The following is a 22978-nucleotide window of genomic DNA, read 5'->3' as shown; positions in this document are numbered from 1 at the left end:
GACATCTTCACAACTCTCTAACAAGTATTTATCAACCTCTAATTTGATATTTGAAGAATCAATACCTTTCAAGTGCTCCTTAAATCCCATCATCCTTATTGCCTTCGTATCAACCACACTAGAATCATCTCTCTCCATTGATCCACTTGGTTTTTGGCCTTGGGCTTATGCAGCAGCACTAACACTACTACTCCCCACTTGATTTTAAGCATAAGCATTATACAAATCCATCAAAACAGCTAGCCTTTATTCTTTTTGTCATATCAACAGCCTTTTGGTTCTCATACAAAGTACCAAAACAGTACTTAAGATACCACATCTTGTATCGAGGATCAAGAACTAACCCTACATACAACAAGTGATTCATATTATCAAAGTTCCCCCAATACTTTTCAAATTTGATCTTCATGTAATTAGCCATTTTTTTTAACAAATAACTATCTTTTTCATACTCCAAGTCAATTGTGTCATGAATTGACATGAGATCCAAAAAGAAAGAATTGCTAGTGACATAATTAGAACCAAAAAACTGCAAGGTTGCATCATAGAAAATTTTAAGAAATTTCGGAAAGATCCTAATCTTTTCCCAATCCACATCATTCATTCCCCAAGCAACCTCATGTATATCATTTCCATCTTCCTTTTCCTCCTCTCTAATTGTCATAAGATAATTTGGATCTTCTTCCTCCAATCTCTCAAAAGTCTTTTGATACTTATCAGCCTTTTCCAACATAATATAGGCATAGTTCCACCTAGTGGGCACATCTAAGTACAACTGACCTTTGAACTCAACTTTCTCCTTCTCTGCACATAACTTAAATGTGCTTTGTTTTTGTGGAGATGATCTCACATATCGTACAGAATTTCTCACCTTCGCTATTGTCTCATCCATTTCAACTAACCTTTCACGAACAATTAAGTTCAAGATATAAGCACTACACCTCACATGCAAGTATTTATGCCCTAAAATTGTTGCCTTCTTATGCTTAGTCTTTTTTTGAATAAAAGAAATCAGCTCACTATTAAAAGCAGCATTATCAACTGTAATAGTTAAAATCTTGTCTATCCCCCAATCAAGTAAACACATCTCAACTGCCTTCCCAAGTGTTTCACCATTGTGATTTTCCACTGAAATAAAACTAATAATTCTCTTGTGTATTTTCCAATCATTATCTATAAAATAGGCAGTGAGACCCATGTAGTTCAAATTTTGAACAGATGTCCATGTATCCATGGTAAGGCAGACTTATTGCTTTTTTAGGGCTTCTGTCAACTTTTGTTTCTCATCTAAAAACACCCTAAAGCAAGTTTTGGCAATTGTTGTGCGCACTACAAAAAACGCGGGTCTATAGCCACGTTTTTTTTAGCCGCGTTTGCAAAACCGCGGCTATAGCTATCCTATAGCCACGTTTTTAAAAAATGCAGCTATAGACTTAACCTATAGCTGCTTTTTTAAAACGCGGCTATGAGTTAAGTCTATAGCCACGTTTGTAAGTAGTTTTAGCCACGTTTTTAAAAACGTGGCTATAGGTCCAGCCAAATATATTTATTTATTTAAATATATTTTTAAAGGAGGACCTATAGCCACATTTTAAAAACGTGGCTATAGGTCCAGCCAAATATATTTATTTATTTAAAGGAGGACCTATAGCCACGTTTTTAAAAACGTGGCTATAGGAAAAAAAACTCAGATGGGTTTCTTTCAGCGTAAACAAAAATGGAATATGCCATAGAATATTCTATGGCATATTCCAAAATGTTCCATAAAAATTAAAAAAAAAAAAAAAAACTAAACTAAACTAGCTGAATGACCGACTTCAGCGTAAACAAAAAAATGGAATATGCCATAGAATATTCTATGGCATATTCCAAAATGTTACCCAAAAAAAAAACTACTAAGTTGACTGACCGACTTCAGCGTAAAAAAAAAAAATAGAATATGCCATAGAATATTCTTAGAATATTCTATGGCATATAGTAAGCTGTCCCAAAAAAAAAAAAAAAAGTCTGAAGATTTCAAATTAAGAAATCTCAAACACTGCCTCTCGTCAAAAGAAAAAATGGCAGTTCTCTCAGTCATTCAAAAAAAAGCTCTCTCATTCCAAAATCTTACAACTCTCTCAATCTCTCTCTCATATGTGCATGTTGTCATCGATCTATGTTGCTGGAGATCCAAAAAGTGCTGACCCACACTGTTAATCCCTTTTTCCCACTGATGCTGTATGAATGGGTTTGTGAAAATATGAGGTTTTGTTCATTGTTCTTTGAGTTTTGTTCATTTTTGTTCCCTTTAACTTTGTCTCTCTTTATAGTAGATTTGAAGGTTAAGTCTCTCTTTGGTATAGACTTGAAAATTTTAAATCAATGAAGCTAAAGTGCCTCAAAAAATGACCTCTGTTTGCTTTATTTTTCTCTAACCCATGGCCAAAAATTATTTTCTTTTGTTTGATTGTGCTTTGATTAATTTTGGGTTTGAGCATATGGACTCTTTTTGGACCTGTTTCTGTTATAGGGATTTTTGTATTTTTGAGCTTGTACTTTTGTTGAAGGAGATGTTCTGTTTGTGTTCTTGCACTGTTTTCTTGTATTTTAGAGCATCTTGTGTTTGTATTGTGGGCATGTTGTGTTTGATTAATTTTGAAATTTTCTGGGTTTTTGTCTGAATTTGAATTTGCTGGGTACGTATTGTGGTTTTGAATTTCTTAATTTAATTAAAATTAAAATTTTAAAGTTTGAAAGCATTAATTTTAAAAATTTTAATTTTAATTTTTTTTTAAAAATTTTGATTACCGAAAATTAATTTTTGGTAATCAAAATTTAAAAAAAAATATATATATAAGGGTCTATAGCCGCGTTTTTTAAATGCGGCTATAGGTTGAGGATTTATAGCCACGTTTAACAAATGTGGCTAGAGTATGTGCTATAGCCACGTTTATAAAAACGTGGCCATTGGGCCGGTCCTATAGCCGCGTTTAAAAAAATGTGGCCATAGACCCCTCAGCCCTATAGTTACGGATTTGAGGCCACGGTTGAAAACGCGGCCTAAAAAAACGCAGCTATAGGCCAAATCGGGCTATAGCCACGTTTTTCTAAGCTATAGCCGCGTTTTTAAAACGCGGCTATAGAACCTTTTTTTTGTAGTGGCGGCTAGGGATGAGATTGAACCTAGGTTGGGTTTTGGACATAAACCTCTTAAAACCATAACCCTCCACAAACCTAAAAGACAGCTCATCTAAAACAATCATCTCTGCCAATGCTATCTTACATTCCTCAAAATTAAACACCCAAGGCACTAGTTTACCACTACTTTCTCCTTCTTCTTTAGGTTTGAATGCTAGGGTTGATTGGTTTTTTTTTTTTTGTCTTCCCTATAAGGATATTTCAAACATTGTGATTGTATGTGAGTTCTCATGGTTGTAGTGCCATTTTGCTTAGTGTCACAAGCATAGGTTGTGCCACAGTAGTTACAAGCTGCCCTAGGTTTTTCCCCCCCTTTAATAATAGTGAAGTGACCCCAAACAAAAGATCTTTTTTTACCAGTATTACCTGCATTTGGTGGGAGTGGGGGTTTGCCTTTGTCTTCATGCACATTGGTTGTGCCTTGACCCGCTTCAAGGTCTTGACCCTCTGGGATTTCCGTTGTCTCATTCATCTACAATAAAAAATAAAACACAATAAGTCAGCAACTATAAAAAGTAAAAAATAAAAAATAAAAATTTAACGCCAATAACAATAAAACAATAACACAATAAAAGTCAGCAACAAAAAAAAAGGGGGAAAGGGACTCTAGTATATAGCAACAAGCTGACAATAAACACCTCAATAAGATAATAATAAACACATCAACATTAAGGTAATAATAAACAAATACCCCAACATCACAGTCAACTACTAACAAATACACCAACATCACAGTTAAGCACATGGGGTAATTGATTTTCAAATCTGTAACATCAATTAAAAAATAACAACTCAACATCACAGTCACAGATTCACAACATGTCAACAACAATAAACAAAAATATATCAATAATAAATAAATAAAAAAGCAGCTAACTTTATAAAAAAGGCAATCAGCTAACTTTAATAAAAAAAAAAACAACTAGCATAAGTAGCCAAGCACTTGGGTTATCGATTTTTTCAAAACCCCAACTTTATTCGCATATAAAGCTTGAAAAAATAAACATCTTGATTACAAAATAGAGATTCAGACATTCGGTATTTTAAAAACCCTAACTTTATTGATTTAGTATTTTAAAAATCCTAACTTTATTGATTAAGTATTAAACAAAATACAAAATACAAAACAGAGAGGGGCTTATTGAGCTTTTCAACGAGCACATGAGACAAAGGCAATCAGCTGAGTTAACTTTAACACATGGGTTATCAATTTTTTCAAAACCCTAACTTTATCTGCATATAAAACATTAATACTTGAAAAACTAAACATCTTGTTGTTACTATAAAACAGAATCACTATTTTCAAAAACCAAAACACAAAACAGAGAGAGGGTCAAAGGGTAAAGAGATTTTCAAAATGGAGACTCACTGTGAGATGAGAAGCCGATGATCAAGCCGGCGTGGGGAGGGCTGAACGTGAGAAAGAGTGAGGGCTGAACGTGGAGGGCTGGAGGCTGTCTGTTTCGAAGAGTGAAGGCTGAATGGAGGCTCACTGTGGGCATGGAGGCTGTCTAAGTGTCTATTTTGGAGATGGAGAGTGACGGCTGAAGAGAAGAGAGAGTGGAAAGTGTGAGACTCTAAGTGAAAAATGTGGGGTATGTAGGGTAGGATTTTCAACTTTTGATTTTATAGTGTAATTAGTTTTAGTTTAATTAGAATCATTAGATATTTACTTAGTTTAATTATAGGTAATTAATCTAATGGGTTTTATTTTAATTATAGGCCGGATCACTTATCAAAGTATCAAACAAAAAAAAAAAAGCTAGGCCGGATCAGTCAAGGCCCAATTTTGAATCACTTGAAATTTTGATGACTGATCTACAAGGCCCATTGGCTTGTGAATAAAATGATGCAGGTGCAGGCCCAATATGGTGGAGGCCCAACACAAAGTTGCCTGCCCCAGCTGAGTGCCGAAGCATGTCACTTACTAAATATATATTATATTATATATTTAATATAAAATATAAAATAATAATATATAATAATATTTTGGTTCGGTTCGGTCGGTTTGATGTATAAAAAATTGCCACCGAAAACCGAATCGAAATATTCGGTTTTTTATATTATAAAATAGAAACCGAAAATTTTGTGTCGGTTCAATCGGTTTGAAGCAGCTAATTTAAGTTGAAGCAGCTACTTTTCATTTGGATGCAATTATAAAGAGCGGGTTTATTACGAAAGGGAGGGAAAAGATTGTCTATTGATGCATGTTGTTTTTACTGCATGCACTTTTCTATCTTTCTAAGTCTTACATCAGTCTTTCTTTTTTTCTTTTCTTTCCTTTTCAACTCTCAGTTCTAATTGCCTTAGTCGCTCTCCCCTTTCCTCTTATGGGTACTGTTTTTATTTATACTAAATCAAGCTTACGTGGTTTTCTCTTTGTTACCCTTGTTGCTCACTAACCATTTTTGTCCATTGCAAATACTCTTCAAAGGTGCCCTCTACCCTTCTTACCATATGGGTTCAAGCTCCACTACCTCTAAGCATGTGCATTGTTTTCTTTCTCTTCCACTACCTATTCCACAACAAACTCTTATACATTTTATTCTGTTGTGTGCCTCCCTCTCCCATTTGAAGGATAAAACCTCGGGTCTATCTCTACCAATCCATCTAGCTTGCATTAAGTGGTCTCAACCGGTTTTCTATTTTGGGTAAAAATGCTTTTCTAGTAAAGCACCTCCCAAAAGAGGTCCTAGCAAGATATCAGAAATAGGCTATTTCCCTCCCTCCACCAAACCACACCCTCTATAATTCCCTTAGCCGTGAGCCCACCCCCTTGCTTCGGCCATTGTATTGTTGTCTTCTTGCTTCACGCTTTGTCTTCTTCCTTTCCCACGCAATATCTACCCTTGCTAATTGATTTTATCCCTTTTTGTTCTTTGTTGAGACTAAGGCCTTCTACTCGTATTTGTCCCTTATGGAAAACAATGTGGGCTTGTTAGGCTTGCCACATCTTGCCTTGTTGGGCTTGTGGGCCTTTGAAAGCCTTTCCCTTATTGTTTTTTAACTAATTCCTACTGGGCTGGCCCACTGGGCTAGCCTATGGGTCAATGTGATCTATTCCTTGTTCTTTATGGGTATTTCTTCTTTTTGGGCCTTTGGGGTATAACCCTATTATTTTGTTGTTATTCCTTAATCTTTCCTTTCTCTTTCTTAACTTGATTTGGGCATTTGTATCCATTTTATCAAAAATGTGTATAAATGATCATATATATAGTAAATAAAATATCTGATTAGCACAAAATTTGACATGTGTATTAAGAGTGTAATGAACATGCAATCTAATAGTTAGATTTTCAATATATATAGCAATGTTAATGATATTGTGTAAAATAGTATTCTTAGACTATAACAAATTTTGTAACTAAACTTTGTCCACAATCAAAAGGGCTAAGAATCTCATGAAGATATTAGTCACCAGGGTTTACTGAAGGAGACTACTTCATGTATATCTCAAAATTGAATCCCCAGGCCGATGAACGAGAGATGAAACTCTCATTAATTATCTAAGCCAGCAAAAGTGGTTGAGGCATTTCCTTGTCAAACACTATTTTATTTGTTGTCCATCAAATTAGATCACCAAATACAATTTTTATTCCGTATTCCTTATTCAATCTTTTGGATATTGTCATTGTCGCCTTGACTTGCATCATCATTATCATTGTTTTTGCTGTTAATTAAGTTGAACCTAAGTCCTCTCTAGGCCTCCCTCAACTGCACAAGGCAGAGCAACCAAACCAAATCCAAAGTCTAACTAAAATCCCAAACCCGGCCGCTAGGGACCTAGTAATTAAGCTAAAGCTACGTACAATGGAAGTGATAAGCTTGTTCCTCTTCCTATGAGGACAAAGATCCTGCAGAGAGACTGGTTCACGAGTACGTACTCTATGCTTTGAGACAAAATGGGAATCTAAGTAGTGGGTTGGGTTTGGTTTGGTTGGTACGACTAAATGGAAGACCTGTAATGTCAATACAAAAATAAGGTACAACTGCCATTTTCAACTTTAAAATAATGGCCCAAGCCCAAGTCCAAAAGAAAAAAAAAAGTGGTTGGCACATAACTGATAGCTCAACAACCTAATTAAATTTAACTGATGGTTCCACATCAGTGGGTAGTAAAGCACTCAACAATAATTGCCTTCATTTTCTTCCTATTATAGAACAAAGATTCTTTTATCTTATCTACAATATTTTTAACAATAATTTTTTAATTTTAGTAAAATAAGTGATATTTAAACACAATCACTACAAGAATCTGGAAGCACATCAGTGGGTAGTAAAGCACTCAACAATAATTGCCTTCATTTTCTTCCTATTATAGAACAAAGATTCTTTTATCTTATCTACAATATTTTTAACAATAATTTTTTAATTTCAGCAAAATAAGCGATATCTAAACACAACCACTACAAGAATCAGGAAGCACATCAGTGGGTAGTAAAGCACTCAACAATAATTGCCTTCATTTTCTTCCTATTATAGAACAAAGATTCTTTTATCTTATCTACAATATTTTTAATAATAATTTTTTAATTTCAGCAAAATAAGCGATATCTAAACACAACCACTACAAGAATCAGGAAGCACATATTAGTTGTCTATATATGGACAACTAATATGTGCTTCATGATTCTTGTAGTGGTTGTGTTTAGATATCGCTTATTTTGCTGAAATTAAAAAATTATTGTTAAAAATATTGTAGATAAGATAAAAATTAGTTAAAATAATGTAGCTGAACCTATGAATAGTGCCAAAAATTACCGTGAATATAACTTTTAATGTCTAGTAATACAATCTAAAAACTACAGACGGATATCCAAATTAAAGCCATTTAATTTATTACCTTTGTTTGTTTGTTTTTATTTATTATTATTTTTTATTTCTTATAGGGCTTTATATTTTATCATTTTTCCTTTACCCGCTGTAGTTTTCGAAGTTGTATTTAATTAGGGCTATTATGCTTTGGTTATTCCTCTGTCCAAGTAGACAAAGACAAATTGTATTTCTTATGGAACGCCTGGATGCCGCCCATGTCAGTGCATTTGTAATAAAAGTTTAGGGGCTAGAGTATGGTTGCAAAATTAATGTTAAAGTTTAAAACGTAGTATAAATTAATATACAATATCATGCACCATTGTATTCGAAAGCAGCAGGAATATGAAATATGAATATCCTCCAAAATTTTCAATGAGTGGTGAAAGTATTGTAGATAAAGTTAAAAATAGTCTGAAATAGTATACTGAGACTCATGAATAGTATTAAAAAATACAATAAAATTCATAAATAGTAACAAAAATAAACTGAAAAAAAAAAAAAAAAAAAAAATGTTAAGTCAATACCAAAAATACTAACCGTAAACTAACAGATTAACGATGCGTGCATGGATGCACTAAGAAAAGGTCAATGAGAGGTTGCTGTAAAAATTGAAGATAATAATTTTTGTTGTCCATAATGCAACGTACACAGCTATGAATATGATTGATGTAGCTAGCTTTCATGCAACCTTTCTATTAATTTTCACAGCAACAGTGCTAGTCTCGTTTGTATTAGTCTTAGCCGACACTCGGAACCTGAGGTCCTGAATTACGTGCAAATTAATGCCATATATTTTTGTGGTTTGTATTAATTACCTCCCAAATGGTGGGTGCGTGCATGTTCCAGTACTAGAGAGACCGAAAGAAAAACATGTGAAAAATACCATAAAATACAAAGAAGCAGGGATACAAAAACCTAATTAATGGTCAAATTATTCATTATGACCAACAGATTTTTTTTTTTTTTTTAAGGCCGTCCGTTTTGTACCTTTAAAAGGCTATCACTTTCCTTCATTATTATTACTATTATTATTATTATTATTATTATTATTATTATTTTTCTGAAATTGACCAGTCATGTTAAATAGCTCAAACTAGAGATGTAATGGGAGGAGACGAGGACAGGGTTATTGATGATACTGAAATAGTCAGTCCAAGTGATCGTCCAGCAAGAGAGTCGACCAAGATTTTCTAAAACCTGTAAGAACGAATGAAAAAAGGATGGAACACCGGTGTGGTGCTTGTTACAGATCCTCCGATGGTAAAGTTTAATAATGAGAGAGAAAAGAGAGGGTTTAATATCAAAGTATCCGAGTTTTCGGATTAGAATTCCGTGCCTCCCTAGGTCCTGAGGTGCTTGTAATTACTTCCTTCTCCTAGCCGTTGGAGGTGCTTTAATGGTGGCTTCAATGTGGTATCTGTAATGCTAAGTTAGGTGTTAATGAGAGGATCTTTGCTACTCCAACGGCAAGGAGACTTATTGTTGCTGTAAAATGCCTTGCCATTATTTGTGAATTAATGCCTTTTCCAACATCCAATAGATATGGCTATGGATGGAGATTGATGTGATGGTTCCTTCGTCCACTGGCCCCTCTTCTGGACGAGGAGGTTGCCTAAGGGAGTTATGCCAGATCTATTAGTTGCCCCTTGGAATAGGGGTCGTTCAATTTGAGGACAACCATGGGAATATGAATATTTTTTTTTTCCGATAGTTATGGCACTTGGGGTTATTCCACCCCTCTGCATTTATTGCTTAGTGGCGGCGTGGTATGCGATGTGGCCATGTGTTATGCTTAGGTCAGCTGAGGGGTCTCGGTTCTGATGAGACGCTTCAACTTTTCCTGCGTTTTTCGAGGCAACCTTTTTAAACCCCTTGTCTTCCTCTTCTCATTTCTTCACTTTCCTTCTGCGCTTGCTCTTTGATTTCTCAGTTTCCCCTTTTTCTCAAAGTACGCCCTTTTCTTTCTACTCCTTTTTCCTTTTAGAGTTTTATTTCTTCGCTTTTTTTGTGCTCACTTTCTTTGTATTCGAATGTAGGAATACGGAGGGGGTGTTTGGTTTGTATTTTCAAATAACCATTTTCAGTTTTAAATAACATTACATGTATTTCCATACACTTTTTCACCCATACGTATTTTCACAAATATTTTCAAACAATTTTCAGTTTTTAAACACATGCACCAAACGGACCCTGAATATCCTCCGAAATTTTCAACAAGTAAAGACATTAAGTATTTGTTTGAAAACAACTTATTTAGTTGAAACTGAAAATTTTTTACTAAAAGTATTGTAAATAAAGTTAAAAAATAAAAGAATAAGCTGAAATAGTACACTAAAACCTATGAATAATACCAAAAAGTACAATAAAATTTATAAATAATAGCCAAAATAAAATAAACAGTAAAAAAATTAATTTTTTAAATTCATATCAAACACACGCTAATTGTAAACTAACAAATTAATGATGCGTGCATGGATGCACTAACAAAGGTCAGGAGAGGTTGCTGTAAAAAATGAAGATACATATTTTTTGTTATCCACAATGCAACGTACAGCTATGAATATGATTGATGTAGGCTAGCTGGCTTTACTCGACATCGAGATATTCCAGACCAGACCGATCGATAATCGAATAAACATGATGTCTCTCTCTCTCTATCTGATGCATTCTGATCACATGGCTCATGCAGCCTTTCTATTAATTTTCACAGAAACAGTGGTAGCTAGAGCTAGACTCGTTTGGATCTTAGCCAACATTCGGAACCCGAGGTCCTCATGAATCACGTGCAAATTAATGCCATATATTTTTGTGGTTTGTATTAATTACCTCCCAAATTGTGGGTGCGTGCATGTTCCAGTATTAGAGAGACAGAACGAAAAAAATGTGAAAAGTACCATAAAATACAAAGAAGCTAGGATACAAAAACCTAATTGTCAAATTATTCATTACGACCAGGGCGGAGCTGTGTTGAGAGAAGAACCGGGGGGGCGGGGGGTGGGGATGGAATTTTAAAAATAATTTTCAAAATTTAGTCTATTAAAATAAGAATTTTTTCAAATATTTAAATTAGTCCAATGGTACTCTTAAAAAAATATAATTGTTTTAATTGTTATAAAGATATAACTTTATTTTTCGTAATTATATTTTTTATGGTAAATTGTACTATTATATTTGTTATATTTTTTAACCCGTTATGTGGTGATTACCAAGTCATTGACTTATTAAAAAAATCTTATTATTAAAACTATAAATGAAATGTGTTTTTAGTTTCCACATAATAGATTAGAGTAAGATAGATTCAAATATGTTTGGAGACTAATTTATTCCTCCTAGTTTTGGATTTTTCATGGTTTTGGAAATTTTATTAGTTCAATTGAAAGATTTTTTACTTACTTTAGTAAAAAATTTGATAATTTGTATTTAAAATGAAATTTTCTAAAAATTTTACTATGAAAATGAAAAAAATGAATTTTATTTTATGAAAGATCGTCATCAAACATAATTTTGATTAAAAATACTAAGTTTTTTTTTTGGTTAGGTGTGTATATATATAACTATTCAAATAAAAAAGTGTGTATATATATGTGTATATATAATAAACAACGTGTGCGTCTATATATATATATATATATATCTGCATGTGAGAGTTGTCTTAATAAATATATTAGTGTCGCAATTTGGCTCTCCAAAAAAAAAAAATTCCTAGCTCCGCCCCTAATGACCAACGATTTTTTTTTTTTGAAAAATTATTGACAGTTTTTCCAATTCTCAAGAAAATATTCTAAAAAATAGATGGCTTAATATATGTCAATCGATGTACAAGAGATTGTCTTTCTATATATGTATAGGCATGTTCCTATGTATTACAAGGAATATGTATATATTAGCCTAGCTAGGACAAATAAATTAAATAATGTAAAACTGTTGAATAGACTAAGAATATACACTAATTAACAAGCTAGGATTGAGTACTGTTGTTTTTTATTTATTTATTTTAGAAAGACATGTCCATTTTTACCTTTACAGGGCCATCACTTTCCGCTCTTTTTTTTTTACTACAGTATTTTTTTTCAACATATTTTAGGTAATTTATTGTGTAACTTTTTTTAATTTTTGACAATTTTTCAGTTTTTGGTAATTTCTTTTTAATCTCTTTTAGCAATTTTTTTGATAGGTTTTTTTTTCATCTTTTTAAGTTAAATACAAAAGAGGAAACGTTAACCAGCACCACATGGTGCTGGTTAACATTTCCCATCTTATATTTGGGCGTAGGGGATACGAGAGAGAGAGAGAGAGAGAGAGAGAGAGAGAGAGAGAGAGAGAGAGAGAGAGAGAGAGAGAGAGAGAGAGAGAGAGAGAGAGAGAGAGAGAGAGAGAGAGAGAGAGAGAGAGAGAGAGAGAGAGAGACCTATCTGCTATTCCCTATTTTCTTTTTCTTTTTCTTTTTTTGGTTTCCCACCGTGTTTCCTCCAAACTTTTAACTAGAGACTAATCACTGTTTATGCCGAGTGGGCCACGAGGGCTAAAGCGCTGGTCCAGGAAATTATTTTCAAAGAGCAGGTAGCAGGATTCGAACTAGGGAGCACACCCAATTGAGCACAGTATAAGCACCTTTAGACCGAGAACCCAACCAACTCAGTCTGAGTTGCTATTCCCTATTTTTTTTCATTTAAAACATGCAACACACGTTAAATACGTTAAAATAGGAATAACAACAGGGGAGCTAGGAAGGGACAGCCCTGCCATGGCCTTGATTACCAGCCTCGAAAACTGTCCTGCACTGCCCACCTAACACTAGTTTTTCTATAAAAGTTCAAATCTTCTGTCTCACTTCTTCTGCTCCACTCTATATTCCACCAATAAAAACTTGCCACGTGTTCACCTAATTAATTAAATACTACCATTATTGACTATTAATGCTACCGTTATTAATTAATAGTAGTATTTAATTCATTAGGTGAACACGTGACAAGTTTTTATTGATGGAGTATAAAGTGGAGCAGGAAAAGTAGGACAGAAGATTTAGATTCTTTCTATAATTTCAACAACAAAAAAATTAAACAAATAACATTCACAAAAAATTTAATAACTTTTTTCTCCACTACAACAACCATTTAATGTATAACAATTACAATTTGTCTATAAAAAAATTATGAACTTTACTATGTGAGTAGGCTTATATATACAGACAAGAGACCACATATACTTAATTACTTATATAAAGGTATAAAATATAAAATATAATAAACTGTTAATGACATTTACGTAAATATTATTGGGACTGGGCAACGCAAGCGGAGACCTATTGATTCAATAGGAATAAATTGTCAGCCTTACACAGTACTATTTTCTAAATGATTGCAAAATTATCAAATAAATTAGGTAAAAATTCACAGTCATTCAAAATTATCAAGTAAATTAGGTAAAAATTCAGTTAATAGGATTACGTATGGTATAGGAGTAAATTGAAATATTTCGGGGTGACTTTGTCAGTGAAATTACAGTGATATATGACAAAGTATTTTTCCAAGGTATTTCTAATCAACAGAAAAGCAAAGAAACGAGAGTGCGGTCTGTCTTTTTCATAAAAATAAGTGGAAATTAAATATGAGCAAATAAACACTACCAATCGTGGACAAATCATCGGATATGATATGGGGTAGCTTATCAAACGGATTGTGCTTCAAGTGGTGCATAATAATCATTTCCTACCATGAATCTTTAATTTTTCCAAAAAAAGGTTGTTGTTGAAGTTTAGGTAAATAATTTGATTTGAGAGATTAGCTATACATGGAAATGATAGACTCCCAAAGTCTAAAAGTCTTTTCGTGTGATGGGATGCATTAGTACTGTATGCGCAATGCACTATTTTCACTTCACAACTTATTAAGGGGGTTCTGAATCTTCATCTTCCCAATTATGATATCTTAGCGCGCACAGAAACAATGTCAAAAACTAGCGATTATATGATATCTCACGCCATAGCCAATTTGCCAGACATATTCGTAAATTACTATGTATTCAACTTTTAATTTATTGCCTAATACTTATTTTGTCGAAACTAAATTTTTTTTACTGAAAGTACTATAAATAAAGGTAAAAATTAGCTGTAATAGTACAGTAAGACCAATTAATAGTAGTAAATGTGTAGTGGGCTTATGAATAATAGCAAAAATAAGCTGAATAGTAAAATAAACTTGACATTCTAGTGTGACTCTTCAGCTTCGAGTCATGTGCTTCACAAATGGCATTTCGCAGGTTAATCTTCTCGCGAGTTAGTCGAGAACTGCACTGATTCATTTTTGAAGTTTGGTTCTTCACCAATTTTTCACACTCATTTCTTACAAATAAACCCACATAAATACAAGAAAATGATTGAAGAAATTACAATAAAATTTGGCACCAAATTAAAACTAACAAAAATAAGTTGAATAGTAAAATAAGCTTAACATCCGGGCGTGACTCTCCAGCTTTCAGTCATGTGCTTCACATGTGGCCTTTCGCGGGTTACTCTTCTCACGAGCTTCTTGCGAAATAGTCGCAAACTGCATTGATTCATGTTTGAAGCTTGATTCTTCACCAATCTCTCACACTCATTCCTTACAAATAAACTCACATAAATACAAGGAAATGATTAAAGAAATTACAATCAAATTTGGTATTGAATTAAAGCCAACAAAAGCTAGTTAGAAATCACAACTTTACAAAAAGGACTCGCAGAGTCAGTTGATGGTAGAAGCTTAAAGGGTTCTATATGTAAACCGTATTGCAACTAGCTCTTTAAGTGAATTATTTTTGATGTTGAGGCCGTTGAAAGATTTTTACGCCTAATACTTAGGTTTTCCTTTTTAATAACACATCCACTTGTTATTAAATATGGTTGTAATTTTGTGGTTGTGTTGTTATTTATATATATATATATATATGTTAATTGGTTAATCATGTATATAATTTGGCCTAATTATTAGATTAGCATAAAATTAAATAAGTTGTAATTAATTTGGGGTCTAAATATCAAGTGTTTGTAATCAATACTCATTTCATTAATTATATATAATAAAAAAAATGTAAAATATGTGGCTGATGTTTTGTTTCAAAAGTACGTGCCTTCTTTTGATTCTCCCACAGTCCCACGTAAGCACGATAGTTTTGATTGCAACATATCACTATTTTTCTTTTGCTTTATTTATAATTTGGTAATTAAGGAAAGACAAGTTTAAATCCCAAACGTTTTTATTAAAAATATTTAAAAATTAAACCTCAAGGCTCACTTTTCATTTTTTCTTTGGCCCTATGCAGTGGCCAATGACTCTGAAGCTACCCTACGCACCATTCCAGGTTTAGCAAATAGCATGCATAAAGACATGATATAAGCAGAACCACTGAGCCACAGGAGTTTTGTAAAAGAACTACAACCACAGGAAGCTAGCTATATGGTTGTGGAGCAATCTTGTTCAAAATATGAATGATTATTGGATCCTCCACTGCGATTTTTATTCCTTATTCAAAGTACGTAAACAAAAAGGGACACCCCTGCCATGGCCTTAATTACCAGCCTAAAAAAAGCTCCTGCATTGCCTACCTAACACTAGTTTTTCTATAATTTCAAAAAATAAAAATAAAAATAAATAACAAATAACATTCACAAAAAATTTAAAAACTTTTTTCTCCGCTACAACAACCATTTAATGTATAACAATTACACTTTGTCAATAAAAAAAATTATGAACTTTACTATGTGAGTAGGCTTTTTAATTGTTGAATAATCTAATAAACTTGATTCGAGGATTGTTTTTATATATAAGGCACAATAAATAAGTACAGAATTATGTATATATATACACACACAAGAGACCACATATACTTATATAAAGGTATAAAAAATAAAATATAATAAATGTAAGTGGCATTTATGTAAATATTATTGGGACTGGGCAAAGCAAGCTGAGACCTATTGATTCAATGGGAATAAATTGTCAGCCTTAGAGCAACTGCATCAGCTCATGCAATATCTTACAAAATACAAAAAGTTGTCCATTTTACACATTTTGAGTAAAAATACACCCACATCAGTGGGTGTAAAATTGTGCATAAATGCACAAGTACAACAGTAACTCTGCATAATAATAATCATTTCTCACCATGAATCTTTAATTTTCCAAAAAAAAAAAAAATGGTTGTTGTTGAAGTTTAAGGTAAATAATTTGATGAGAGAGATTAGCTAGATACATGGAAATGATAAGACTCCCAAAGTCCAAAAGTCTTTTCGTGTGATGGGATGCAATAGTACTGTATCCGCAATGCACTATTTTCACTTCACAACTCATCACAAGTGTTTTAAATCATCGTCTTCCCAATTAGGATATCTCAGCATGCACATAAGCAATGCCAAAAACTAGCAATTATATGATATCTCACACTATAGCCAATTTGCCCAACATATTCGTAAATTACTATATAATATCTATTCAACTTTAAATTTATTACCTAATACTTTTCAATATATATATATATATATATATATATATATATATATATATGCACCCTTAGACATACATTGTAAATCATTTTAGAAAACTTTTTATAAAAATGTGAAAAAGTAACTAACCTTTTAAACAAATTTTTTTAATTTTTCATAAAAAACTCCATAAATTGAGTGATTAATGTGTGCCTTAAGGGCATGTATTAACTGAACCCATATATTATATCTATTGGCTACTCCAAGACAAAAGGTTGTGACACTTCCAAATTGCACAATTTACCTAATTGTTGACATTATTAGCAATTGTTTTATTTTCAAACAAGAAAGAGTACAATAATAGAAGTATAAAGACACAAGAGAACGTAATTTAACAAAAGGAGACTTCCAAACCCTAGAGGCTAGTTAGAAGCACGCATCAGTACAAAGCATATATATAGTCTTTTTAAAAGTTGCACATCGAGCTGCCATAGATTTGTCTATAACACGAGATTTAACTTGGATCTTAATTAAACGCATGTTAGTGTATCTATTTAAATCTAGAAATTTGGAAGAGAGGATCATGACCTTTTCCATTATATATATATATGTGTGTGTGTGTGTGTGTGTGTGCGGGCGCGCGTGCTTGTGTGTGTCTATAATAAGATATAATTCAACCTTAAAAACCTTTGTTATATTTTATTATCTATTCATGGAAATGTAAGAAGCATTGAAATTTCATGTTTAACCTCTTTGAAGATTTGTATCTTTCTTAAGGGTTAATATAATATATATATATACATTAGCAAAAAATACACAATAATAATATGAAAGGAAATTAAGGAGTGGATGAAGATACATAAAAATGCACTACATTATGATATGATCATCTCACACACTTACGACCTACACCCATTGGTGGTTTTGGGTAATAACTTTTTTTTTTTTGTTTTTTTTTTTTGAGAATCAGGCTAGTAACTAGAACTAGTCAATTTTTTTTTTTTTTTTGATAGAATAGAACTAGTCAATTTGGTCAGGCATTATGTATATCATACATGTGGTGTAGATGATCGATGGCAAAGGCAAGAGGCAAACTATGATACGAACTTCAAATTTGAAAACCAATTGGACATTGAATTTGCCTCTTTTTTGTATGAACTTAACTAAATCTAAGACAATTTAGTTACGTTTTTTTCCCTTTCGCCTTCCTATTTAAGCCCCATTTCCAATGAATTCCCATGGGAAGATTTGGTGAGAACCGATAAATCCTAGAGCAAAACCCTCAGCTATCTTTGTATCTTCTCCCTCGCTCAAATGCCAATTCAAGAGAGGAGGTCACACACATCACTAAGTTGTTTGTGTTAATTGGAGCCACTACAGAATAGCCAATGAGATTTGGAGATTACAATTAGAGCTTAATTGTGGAACTGAAGCTATAGTGGAAAAAGAACTCGCAAAGTTAGTTGCTAGCAGAAGCTTAGAGGGTTTTGTATGTAAACTATATTGCAAGTTTGCAACTATCTCTTTAAGTGGATCATTTTTTATGTTAAGGCCATTGAAAGATTTTTACACATGATACTTAGGTTTTCATTTTTGATAACACATCCACGTGTTATTAAATATGATTGTAACTTTTTGTGGTTGTGTTGTTATTAATATTATTTCATGCATACTTTTTATATATATATATATATATATATATATGTTAATTGGTTAATCATGTATATAATTGGACCAATTATTAAATTAGCATAAAATTAACTAAGTTCTAATTCTTTTGGGGTCTAAATATCAAGAGTTTGTAATCAATACTCATTTCATTAATTATATATAATAAAAAAAGGTAAATTATGTGGTTGATGTTTTGTTTCAAAAGTATGTGCCCTCTTTTAATTCCCTCACGTACCCATTATGGATTTCATTGCAACATATCACTACTATTTCTTTTTCTTTATTTATAATTTGGTAATTAAGGAAAGACAAATTTAATCCCCGAACGTGTCTATTAAAAGTATTTAAAAATTAAAAATTAAACCTCATGGCTCACTTTACATTTTTTTTTCTTTGGCCCTATGCAGCGGCCAATGACTCTGAAGCTACCGTACGCACCATTGCAGGTTTAGCAAATAGCAGGCATATATAAATACATGATATAAGCAGAACTACTGAGCCACAGGAGTTTTGCAAAAGAACTACAACCACAGGAAGCTATATGGTTGTGGAGCAATCTCTTGTTCAAAATATGAATGATTACTGGATCCTCCTTTGCGATTTTTATTCCTTATTCAAAGTACGTAAAATAGTTATTATTAAGTATGCATGAGTCTTTTTAGTGAGTGTTGGGATTGCACTCAAATGGAGAGAGTGCGTTTTGCCGAAAAAATGTGGGTCTAACGGCACTCTTCATAGACCACAAAAGTCATCAAAACACAGATTTTAATATAAATTTGGGTCCTACAGCACTATTCATACATTTAAGAATTATTTTGTTATAATGTTTTCAGTTTTTAGCAATAATTGGTATCCAAACAAACCCTTAGTGTATCCGGTATTAACTTATGTTGGAGTATTTTAATATTAAATAATTAAAATGAATAAATGTGATAACATAAATGTAAAGATGTGGGAGTGAATGTGGAAGATGAGGAGTTACTGAAAATGGTTAATTCCACATTGAAAAAGAGAGAGACTATTTTGTTCTTTTTAATTGTGGTGATTAATGGGCTAACATGAATTGTCTCAAATATTGGGTCAGATACGTGCGCAAGGGGGAGGTGAAGGGTGGAAGTGTCAAATTTGAAAATGAATCAGCACCTTGGATCTTCCTACTTGATAGTTTATTCAGAGTAATTACCATATCCGTTGGTGAGTAAATGACCCGAATTAATATTCCATTTTTATTGTGGAAAATAATGAGCTATTAACCTACTTAATGGACTATTCGTTTGGACCTTTTCATTATTCAGAAAACTCATTATCTCACCATTAATTGTGTAACTCCAGCCCATCAGAATAATATCCAACAATTAATCTTATAACATCCACTATATTAGAATAATGCACCTAATTAATCAGATTAATTTGGGTAGTAATTTCGTGAGGCCCATTGAGCCTATAAATAGACCCATTCAGACACAATCCAAGTTACTGTAATATACACTAAAAAAAAAAAAAAAAAAAAAGATTCTTGGCAAGGAAGGGTGTTTTTTCTGGTGGAGTTTTGGGCTTGAACACTTTGTGCAGAGGTTGCTCAAACCATACGACACTTGTTGGGCTGTTGTATCCTGGGGGAGACAAGTTAGAGACGGTCTGCACCAGTTACAAAGTTTAGCCAACCAAGGACTTGAATCTTCTTAAAGAGAGCGAGTGCTGCGCATCATTCGAAATAGTGTTGTGTAATGTCTTTCTTTAAAATAATAAAAATTCAGAAGTATTATTCAGTTTCTCTTCGTGTTATTTTCATTATCATTGTGTTTGCACTAGCAATATATTTAATTTTTTTTTTATTAATTTTTTTTTGTTAGAAGTGCACTAAAAGATATTTATATTTTAAAAAATTTTGAAAAATGTATATATAAATAATAAGAGTCCGATTAATGTGTGCCTTTAAAATATATATTAAAAGTCTATTTTGGAAAAGTTCCTATGAGAAACAAAAACACTAAGGGTGCGTTTGTTTTGACAGTAAACCAATTCCGGAAAATGTTTTCAGCATTTGCGGGTGTTTGGCAACACCGGAAATTTTGGTCAAACGGAAAAGAGGAAGCGTTGACCGTAAAACAGGCCCTCCCCACCCGGAAAATAATTTCCATGTGTATTTTACCTTCAAATTGAGTTTTCCGTTGGAAAACACAGAGAAAGAGAAGGAGAGGGAGAGAGCAACAACCACACCAGAAAAGAGAGAGAGAGCTAGAGGGAGATCGCCGGGAAGCCAAGATCACGCCGTCCTCAACCCAAAGGCTCGCCGGCGAGCTCGCGCCGGGCGAGATCGAGGCGCGATCTCGCGCCGTCGAGCTCGCGCAGGGCGAGATCGAGGCGCGATCTCGCGCGGTCAAGCTCGCGCCGGGCGAGATCGACGTGCGATCTCGCGCCGTCGAGCTCGCGGCGGGCGAGATCGAGGCGCGATCTCGCGCCGTCGAGCTCGTGGCGGGCGAGATCGACGGCGCGAGATCGCGCCTCGATCTCGCCCAGATCGCGCCTCGATCTCGTCGATCTCGCGCCGTCGAGCTCGCCGCGCCGGCGAGAAACCCTCCCCACCGATCTCACTCTTCCTCCTCCCTGTCTCACCTCCCTCTCTCAATTTGATTTGGCCGGTGATTTGATTTTTGTTTGTTTAGAAGATCATGGATTTTAATGTTTTATTATAAAATTTGTTTGGAATGTGAGAAAATGGTTGAGAAAATGTGAAAAATTTGTATTTTCATAATGTTACCAAACACTTGAAAATATTTTCCAAAGTTTTTTTTAAAATGCCACCAAACACCTAAAAATATTTTCCTTTCCCGAAAATATTCTCATTTCCTGAAAATATTTTCCGGAATTGGTTTACTGTCAAAACAAACGCACCCTAAAGCCAAATAAAGCTGAACAAAAACACTATTGCCAAATACACGTGTACGCCTCGGGTGTCATCATCATTGTTATCGTTATTATGCTTGATGCTAGCTACTATTTTTGTTCTTATAGGTTGACCCCGGCCCCTAAAGTCCTCGTTGTTTGCCTCCCTGATCAACTAAATGAGTGACCAAACTGATCATATCCAGAACCCCACTACAGACCTAAAAATAAGTCTATATGTATATATATGGAAGTGTCACTCATTGTCATTGACTTGCGATCGATTGCCGATTGACAAAAAATAGGGAGCCCACTATATATAGTGGGTTTGGTAGGTAGAGAATTGAAATTAGAAGAGATGCTGTGACGTTAATACCAAAATAAGTAGTAATTGCTACCATAATCAAATTAAAAATGATTGGCCCCAGCCCAGAAAAATAGAGAAAAAAAAATCGTTTGAACTGAACTAATTGATTCCACTTATTGGGTAGCACTCATCACGATCCTATGGTGACTTCAATTTCTTCCTCAAATAAAATAATTGAGATTCTCTGTATGGTGAACTAATGTGCCCGATTCTGGTGGTGCCTTTTAGGTCTATTAAATCTAATCAATTCTTCAAACAGATAACCCACGATTATTACTTACTTTCCAGAATGAATTCATATATTTATTCGGTCATTTTCCTTTTACCAGGCTTTGTTTTCTGTTGTATTTCCTTAATTTAATTAAAGTCGTTTAGTTGTATTAATTTGGGACTACTTGTTACCTTGGTTAGTCCTCGATCTAGACCAAAATAAATTGTAGGTCTGGGGGAATTACCCTGTGAACTTAATAATAGTTTTCTTGTTTTGTAACATAAGTAGTTTACATTACATACCAAAAGAGAGAGTTTAGGAGCTATATAATTGCAAATGTTAGTTTCAAATGTACAAGTACGGGGTTTGAGAATGATATTTTTTTTTGGTATTGTTATTGTGGGTGGTACCGGTATCTAAGACATATATACTCCCAAGACTCTACTTAGGTATTGAGTAAAATTATTCTTATCTGTTTATATCTGGTTTAACTACAGGGAAAATGTGTGTAGGAATACTAGGTCGGCTATAAAAGTGAGACCATATTAACAAAGTTAATCAATTGTTGTTAGTCTTAATTTGACTCTTTGTTACTTTTGATTTTAAAAGGAGAAAAAATATTTATTACTTTTGTTAAAAAAAGAAAAAAAAGAAAGACAACAATGTGAACCGTGTTGAGTTAATTTATAGAATGAAACAATGACAATCATTACCTTACAAAACAAAGTGGACTCATGTTCTCCACTCAAGAAAGATTACTTAGTGTGATAGTAACGACAAATATTACCTGAGGAAAGACATGCTGATGGAATTGGTTGGTAGTAGTAGTCATTTTGGTTTTATTTAAAAATCAATGAGTTATAATAATAATACCATGAGGATTAACCCCACAAAAGTTCAAAATATTAGATTTGGTTTGTGTAATGTAAGATTTTTGTAACATTACATTGTTATAGGAATATAAAATTACATTTTTCGGCTTATTAATTATATCCCATCATAATCATTATAATTTTACAATGAATTTCCACAAATAACCTTTTAAATAACTTAACAAAATTTTATAGTTAAACAAAAAAACCATAAAATTACTAAACAAGTTTTTAATCACTTTCCCCCCACTTTCTCACCAACCACATAACTCAATCCTCCAAAAACAAATAAGAAATAAAAACTCTTCACTTTCTTGCACAATCTCACTAATTAACCAAACAACTCAAATTCATAAAAAAGAAATTAAATAAGACAAATTTCTTTCATTTTCTTACCATCCAAATGGAAGAATATAAAAGAAATTCTCCCTTCACCCCTCTCTCTTTCTTCATGCCCAAACCTTAGCAACCCTCTCTTCTCCCAAATAAAATTCCAAGCCACTACCATCACAGTGACT

The 22978-nt window shown here is 33.3% G+C and overlaps 1 pseudogene; it reads right to left on the bottom strand.

The window, feature by feature from the left end:
- Positions 1-217: 217 nt before the first annotated feature.
- On the bottom strand, positions 218-4682 carry LOC142635941 (zinc finger BED domain-containing protein RICESLEEPER 1-like; annotated as a pseudogene).
- Between the last annotated feature and the right edge of the window lie 18296 nt (positions 4683-22978).

Source organism: Castanea sativa, chromosome 5 (assembly GCF_040712315.1).
Source record: "Castanea sativa cultivar Marrone di Chiusa Pesio chromosome 5, ASM4071231v1".
Classification (NCBI taxonomy): domain Eukaryota; kingdom Viridiplantae; phylum Streptophyta; class Magnoliopsida; order Fagales; family Fagaceae; genus Castanea; species Castanea sativa.
Note: the sequence above shows the minus strand (reverse complement) of the source record. Positions and strands in the feature narration are given on the sequence as shown.